The sequence below is a fragment of the Haemorhous mexicanus genome, chromosome W (genome assembly GCF_027477595.1).
Source record: "Haemorhous mexicanus isolate bHaeMex1 chromosome W, bHaeMex1.pri, whole genome shotgun sequence".
NCBI lineage: Eukaryota > Metazoa > Chordata > Aves > Passeriformes > Fringillidae > Haemorhous > Haemorhous mexicanus.
Window position 1 is genome coordinate 4,609,709 of NC_082380.1, and position 8,644 is coordinate 4,618,352.

Genomic DNA, 8,644 nt, shown 5'->3' on the forward strand with positions numbered 1-8,644 from the left:
GTTGAGTGAGTCAGGAAGAAGTTAGTTTCTTCTGATAAGGGAGCAATAAATTCTTTTTCTCTGAAAGATTTAGGTGTCCTGTGGCTGATATCTCACTGCAAATACCTCATTCTTCTCTTTAAAAAATATCTCACATACTTAGTGTCTATTTTAACTACAAAAGCTACATTTTAACTACAAAACTACATTTACCATAGTATTAAAATGTTAATACAGCACTACTAATCAATATAACATTATACATATAGTAAATGTTATAAATTATCAGATTGGCAACCAAATTTATAAAAATATTTAACAAAGATTTATTAGATCAACAACAAAAATAGGATTTCGAAAAAAACCACCACAGCCAAGGCAGCGTCAACCCCCAAAGTCGGGGCTGGGTGAACCTGGATCCGACTGACAGAGTGCCAGCGTCCCTTAGCGGTTCACCCTGAATGCTTCATGCAGCTGGCTTATATCCCGTTTATTTGGTCTGAGGCAGAAATGACAGAAGGTTCTTTTGTGTCCCTTCACATGTATAAGTGGGACCATACAGATGCAGAAGTGTACAAAAGCCGGTCCAGATGTCTGGATGGCTGTCTGGGCTTCTTCAGAATAGCCTTCTTTCACATGTAACGGAGTATTGCCGGTGCTTGAGCTGGTAGATACAATCTCCCCAGGTGCAAGTTCTCGTGAACGGCTCAGGCATTCCTCTTTTCGTGCTTTGGATAGCTGCCTCAGTAGTACCTGGAGAGGACTTCTTAATAGCAGAGTAATAAAAGAAAGACAGTACTGCATTAACTTTTACCATTAGCTTTTTTTTTCAAAACTTTCTCGGTTTAGCTAAAAGCTTTCTCCACAGCTACCTCTTCTTCTTGTATCCAGCTGTGCTAATAGATGCAGAGGCAAATTCTTCTTTCTGTGAGCCACAATTAGTTAAACAAGAAAGGCCAGGCCAATTTTAACATGAGATGAATCACATCTATTGCTTTTTACTCTCTGGGCAATATTTAACTGTTTTAGCCTTACAGACCCATTTCTCAGAACAAAAACCTCCTCTTTTTAACAGAAAAAAAAAAAAAAGGAAAAAAAAATCCCCTTACTTAAAAAAAAAATAAACCACTTTGTGAGGTTTGGAGAGCCAGCAATCTCTGCCTTGATCCTCTCTTTATTGAAGCGGCTCTGGCCAGGACAGATCCTGCCCTAGCGGGAGCGAGGAAAGGGAAACTCGCAGACAGCCACGGGCATGGGGACCCTGAGTACATTGCTCGGGTCCCTTTTGCCCCCTCTCTCTCTTTCTCTTTTCTCTCTCTCTCTTCTTTCTCTCTCCACCCACTTGCCAGGGCCAAGGCTGCCATCCTGGACTTGGGACGGTGGCAGGCTGGGGGCCACCCCAGGCAGCTCCGCTACTGAGCCAGCACTCTGCTGGGACTCCGTTGCTCGTACAAGAGCGGCTAAACCCTTTCTAGCCTTGATAACCCTTAGTTAACATATCTTCTTTTTCTCTTCAAGGAGGGTCCATTCTGTTAAACCTTCTCCGGAGCCCAGTTCAGCATTGAACAACTTCCTAACAATCATGTGTTAAGACACTTCCCTGCCCTTCATGCAGAAACTACATTCAAACTCTTGTCCTCCTCTAGCACCAAGACATCATCACTCTACATTCCAACATCACAGAGTCTGCTAACCACTCCTCCCCCTTCTTCAAATTCTCTCTTTCTTCTTTTTTTACTTTCTTTTCTTTTCCCTATCTTTTTCTTTTTTCTTTGATTCAACTCACCTTGGACTGTACGAGGTGTACACGCAACTAGTTTACTTCTAAAAGTGAGCTTACAACTTTCTTTTACTAGGATTGCAGCAGCTGTTATAGTTTGAATACATACTGGCCAGCTGTGGCTTACTGGGTCCAACATCTTTGATAAATAAGCTACTGGTCTCTTTACTCCTCCCCACTCCTGAATCAAAAATTTAATGAGCTACTCCATTTTCTACATTTATGTACAAATGAAAAGGGCTTTACTAACGAGAGTAAGCTTAAAGCTGGTACTTAGGCCAGTTTTAACTTCAACTCTTCTAATTTAAAATCATTTTCCTTTGTTAATTTTCCATATTAAAAATTTCTTGCTTGTGTGTATCGGTCAATCCATAACCTGCTATATCCTAATAATCTGAGTAGTTTTCTGATTTCCCTCTTTGATACCCTTAATCCTTTTTTTCCCTGAGAAAATTCAAAACCTATATAGTAGTCTTTTTAACCTCAACTTCAGTTTCTCGGGATAATAAAAAAATAGTTTCAATTGGCCTTCTTTACTGGGAAAACAGGGGTATTATGAGAAGACATATAAAGTTCTAATGTGTCATCTTTTTAAAGTCTTGTTATTACTGGCTTCAAACTTTCCCATCCTTCTAAAGACATGGGGTACTGACGTACACGTATGGGATGATCCGTTCTCAATTGTGACCCTTATGGGGTCAATATTTATTCCTCCCCTATTTACTTTCTTAGCCTAAACTTCCTTGTTAATTTTTTTCCTCATCCTCTTGGCCAAGTTTTAAAACTCTAGCTGTCATTTTCCCTTCTTCTGGTATAACTCCTATCCCTAGTTTTACTTGTAAGTCTCTTCCTATTAAGTTGCTATCTGCCCCAGGGACTAATAATACATCCCCTATCTAAATTCTAGTTTCTCCCTTAATTACTACATCTTTAATGTCAGGAACTGTGAAACTGTCTCCTTCTGCTCCTGTTACTTTTACAGTGTCTTTGCTTACACTATAACCTTTTGGAATATTTAACAGACAGGTTCTTTCTGCCCCTTTGTCTACCACAAATTCCAATTCAATTTTTCTTCTCGGGGACTTACTTTTTAAGTTATCACAGATTCCAGATGGCATCCATCTTCTAAAATATAGAGCTTATGACTTCTCTATTCCTCTTCTGTGCCCATCTCTCGGAAGATTTTTTAGATCTTTTACCTGATTAGTCTAACTATTCAGTTGGAGTTTCTTCTTTCTCTCTTTAAAAAGCTGTCCCTTAAAAGCATTTTTTTTTTTTTTTCATTTCGCCTGTGAGATGCTGCCTCATTTATTCCCTTAGTGTCGGAGGAAGGGGGATGAGGGGAGGGACCCGCGCCGAGGCTTAGTCCTCCAAGGCGCAGGCAGGGTCGGCTGCCGGAATCGCCAGAGGGGGATCTTCCGGTGGAGACCGAGCTGGAGCGTGGATAGCCCGCACATGGCTTCATGACGGCTGATCCGGTAGCTCCCGGCAGTGACAAAGCAGGCGGGAGACCCCAGCAGCAGAGGCAGTGCCAAGCGCAGCCGGCACGGGCAGGGCATCCAGGGATGGGACGGCCGGGACAGACGGGACCCTCACTCGGTGCGGTTGGCATGGTGACCACGGACCACGCAGCAGTACGGACCTCCCCCGGCATGGCCGGAGGAGCGTATGCGGGCCAGGCGGCTGGGACCGGGGTAGACAAACTCACCGGCGGGGCCGGAGACGGGGGCGGGGGCTGGGGGGGTGGTGTGCAGCCGCGAATGGGTGAGGGAACAATCGAGAACGGAGGATGTAATCTCTTGTTCCCAGCCCTTTTCTTTCACTCTTTTTTCTTTTATTGCTTTGTCTCGGGGGTTTTTGATATTTTAAAGATCTTATTTTCTCATGATCTCCCACCCAGCATGCTGCATATTCTTTTTCTTCTGGATTAAACCGTTTTTTACAAATAAATTCAGTGCCTGACAAATCCAAACTTCTACTTGGATATTTTGAAACGGTCGACGAGCTAACTCACGACCTCTTAATGCTGTTTTTCTCATCACCTTTTTTTTATTTATCTTTTGGCAAGTTGTGCATCTTTCAGTGACTTGTTTTGCTAATCTAAAAATCCCAATACCCATAGTTCCTTAAAAAAATGATCACACAAAGCCTGGGTACCCCAGTGGGTTTTCTGATGCATGTCTTCTAATATTTTCCTAGTAAGCATTTTATTAAGTAATTGCCTTCCATCAGGAAGTTTCCATTTCCTAAATTCATCTGGCTCTCTTCCTATCTTGCTTAATTCCAATTTTTCTTCATTTTGAGTTAATATTAACATAACTATTTCGGCCTTCTTTTCTGCTACATCTTTAGCTTCTTGATCTGCCAAATTATTTCCTTGTGATCTGCCAAATTATTTCCTTGTATTTCTGGGGTCACTCCCTTTTGGTATCCCTTAATGTGTACTACAGCTATCTCTTCAGGTAATTTTAATGCCTCTAAAACCTCTAAAATGAGCCCCTCATGTACTAATCCTTTTCCTCTTGAATTAAGTAATCCTCTTCCTTTCCAATTTTTTTTTCCAAAGGTATATACTATTTCAAAGGCATACCTTGAATCAGTATATCTAGTTCCTTTCTTTTGTGCTAAATATTCTAGTGCTCTTTTTAGAGTATATAATTCACAAGTTTGAGCTTACTAGTTTAAGGTTAATTTCCCTTTTGCAATAGTTTGCATGTTTTTCCCATCAACTACTGCATACCCTGTATTTTCTCCTTTTGCAAGGAATTGTAGCTCTGTTAGCTAAAATAACTCCTAAAGGGCTATTTTGGGGTATCTCTGCTGGTACGCTTTTATTCCCCCATTTTTCTTTCCTGTACCCAACTTACTGGTTTCCTGTTCAGTTTTTCAAGATCTTATCTATTCATCTCCTGCCTCTGTTTCTCACTTTTACTAGCAACCTGAATACCACTTTCTTTCGACTACACACACAAAAAAAAAAAGAAAAACCAAAACTTTTTCTCACACTACTTTTCAATACAATACACCTTCCTCCAAGGAGATATAGTAAAGCCTAAAGTACGCAATCTAAATTACATATACTTTCATTTGTCTACATTCACTCACTTTTATTTCTCATTCACTTCCACACATTCTTTCACATTCTCAGGCCTGTTCATTCATACCTCTTGACTTCTGCTTAGCCGAGTTTTTGGTCCTTGGTGCCTCACCCTCATGGACTATGTAAGGTATTTTTCTTTTTCTGATACCCCAGAACCTTAAGTACTAATACCCGTAAGTTTCCTCACTGGCCTAGGTTCAGCACTCCTGTTAATTTCCCTTTTCTTTTATTGGACAGAGGAAGGAAACATTAGTAAACCTCTTAGACTCACATGAAGTGGACTCCTGTTGCCAAAGAATGACTGGTCTGTGTGAGTCCCCACCCTGACTCCTTCCACCTTCCCCAAGGTTTGGCTATCCCTTTTCCCTAGAGACAGAGTCAGGGGTTCGGACCTCCACACCTTGCCTGAGCTGGGCTTTTGGGAAGGGCCCTGAATCTGGTTGCCTCTGGTGCCAGTTCAGCTATGAGGCTGTCTGTGTGTCACTCGCTCTCTTTAGCCATGGCCCTCTCCACACACCCGGGAGAACAATGGCCTGTTTGGGGGTCACATACACATACTGCCACAGCCCCCACCCGCCCAAGGAAACAATGGCTTGTTTGTGGGTCACATACACCTGTTTCCACAGACCCCCCCCCTTCCCACGTGCCCGGGAAGTTGAGGCTGATTTTGTGTGTGACTCACTCACACACAACAAGACAAAAATAAGGTACCTTTTACTTTCAAATTACCTATTACAATTTTAGGTGTTACTGGTAAGTCCCGGTGCTCTTGGATATCCCTCCATCCAGCTGTGTTGTCCAACCCCAGATGCTCTTGGGCATTTTTATCCCTCAATCCAGCTGTGTTGTCCAACTCTGGATGCTCTTGGGCATATCCTCAATCTGGCAGAATTTTGCTCAATCCTGGATGCTCTTGGAATGTTAATCCCTCAACCCAGCAGGTTTTAATTCTGGATGCTCTTGGGCACTCTTATCCCTCAATCCAGCAGAATTTTTAGGGACCCCTTCCACACTTTTTCTTTTATTTTTCCCAGTGGATTATGCCAGGAAAACCCTCAGCTTCGTCCCTCCAAGGCGTCCCACCCCTTCCCTGGGACCCAGTCCCAGTTTCCCCGGGGGGGATTCTCTCACTCTTTTTTTTATCATTCGTTTGGTCTCTTTACTGGCCACTTTCCTCACAAAAAGACTGAAACAGAGCATGGGAGACCCCTCACTCACTTGGTAGGTCTGGGAAAACCAGCCCACCTCTCATTCACACACATTCATCCTCCTCCCCACCCAAACTTACCTATCTTTTGTCCTTGGGTCTTTGTTCTTCGTGTATACTTTAGTCATAAGGGCCAATTACTGCGATTTTAGGGAATCCTTTCCCTTTTCTTTGGTTTATTGCCTCCTTTTGTCCATTTATCATATAGGAGAAACAGAACAAGGCTGCCTAATCAGGCAGGGCACGCCTTCCTCACCTTGACTCTCCTAAGGCACTGGCAGCAAGGTATTAGGAACCATCCTCTGCTACCATAATTGTGAAAAACGCCAATCACTTGTTTTTAAAGTTTTAAAAGTTTAATAGTAATAAAATGGTTATAAAAATAGTAATATAATTAGAGTAATACAAATTTGGACAATATGGATTAGGACAATACGAGACAATAAAAAAAAAGACTTACAGACAGTCCGGGTACCTCTTTCTGGGAAAATAAGCCCAAAAAAGGACACACGTTAACAGAGGATTAACCCTTAAAAGCAATAGCCCATTGCATATTCATATATCTCATACATGATGCATAAATTCCATTCAAACAAAGGATTCTGTCTGGTAAGTGTCAACTTCTTCCTCTTAATCCTGTTGGCAGAGTCTTCGGGGCTGAGTGAGTCAGGAAGAAGTTAGATTCTTCTGATAAGAGAGCAATAAATTCTTTTTCTCTGAAAGGTTCAGGTGTCCTGTTGGCTTCTATCTTGTGCGAGTACCTCACTCCTCTCTTTAAAAAATATCCCACATACATAGTTTCTATTTTAATTACAAAAGCTACATTTTAACTACAAAACTACATTTACCATAGTATTAAAATGTTAATACAGTACTACTAATCAATACAACATAATACATATAGTAAATATCTGCGTAGAGCCATATAATATGCACTTTTCACAAGTGGTGATCAGGAAAAGTAATCTAATGCGTTGAAAAGGAGTACTCCTCCTCTAGACGAAGATCAATGTGCTTTTTGCAAGAAAAAGCAACACTGGAAGAATGAATGTCTGATGTGGGCAAAAAGGACACACACACACACCCAGCTCCTGAATTAGCTGTCAGTAGGGACTGACAGGGACTGAAGGGCTCATCCCTCCCTGACCCTTTGGTTGTAGCTAAGCTGGGGAAAGTTGATGTTGAATTTCTGGTAGGTATGGGGGCAACATATTCTGTGTAAGTGCTTTAAAAGGGAAACTGAGTGAAGATACTGTAAATGTGATTGGTGCCACAGGGGTAAGTGAAATGTGAAAAATGCGTATTTTATGATTGGCTTTTCACTAATATTGAAATGAATATTATATGTGTTATGTTAGAAAGTTATACTGTATTAATCTTTTTTAAGTAGTTTTAGGTTATAACATAATGTTAAAATAGAAACTATGCGATGTAAGATACTTTTTTTAGCTCAAGAAAGGGATGAGATAATCAAGAAATTCTTCGCACCGAGATAGCGGTAAGAAGACACCAAAATCCCCAAGAGAAGAATTATTGCTTCCCTATTGGGAAGAACCAAAACCAGAGCATACCCTTGGTTTGAAAATAATTTATGCATCATGTATGAGATATATGAATATGCAACAGGCTATTTCTTTAAGGGGTAATCCTTTGTTAGCGTGTGTGCTTTTGGGGCTTAATTGCCCAGGAGGCACCTGGACTGTCTGTATGTCTTTGTTTTTATTGTCTTTTATTGTCCTAACTCTGATTGTTCGAATGCTTATTACTGTAATTTGTATTACTATTTTTATAACCATTTTATTACTACTAAACTTTTAAACTTTTAAAACAAGTGATTGGTGTTTTTCACATGAAACAAGGCCTTTCTTCCAGCCTTTAAAATTTAAGTTGGGAAAACATGGGGTGACTCACCAATTCCTCTATATGCCAAACTCCCCTGAACCATTGTTGGGTAGGCATGTACTGGAGAAATTAGAAGTGGAAATCAAATTTTGCAAAGAAGTGGGAGTGCGAGTTTTAATTCCTGACACTAAATTTATTGAAGCAGCTGCCATATTCATACAGGAGAATTATGGAGAAATTCCCAAAGAAGTTGAAGACGCTGTCATTCCAATAGTGTGGGCCAATGATTTTCCTGGAAGATCCAAAAGAGATGAGCTTGTATTACATTCAAATTAGGGGCTACACTGGTAAGACAGAAACAATATCCTTTGGAGTTAGAAGGCCATAGGGGATTGGCACCTCTAATTGAGAAGTTCCTTAAATTTGGTTTATTAGCAGAATGTGAATCTAGATACAACACACCCATCCTGATGGTAAAGAAGGCTGATGGTAAGATGCTGATGTTGTTAGGAAAATTAATCCACAAACATCAGAGGCTTATGTCCAAAAAGGAGACAGAGGAGTCCTTTTACTTTATTCGAAAAAAGGGAGAGGCCATGGGGAATTCCCCTGGCGTCTCTCAAATTTTTGGAGGACACAGCCTCCCTTTTTATCCTAATTTCCCGGCCGCATTTCCCTTCTCTCTTTCCCCATTGGCTGAGGTACTTGAGAGGTACAGACTTCCCGATATGCCTGA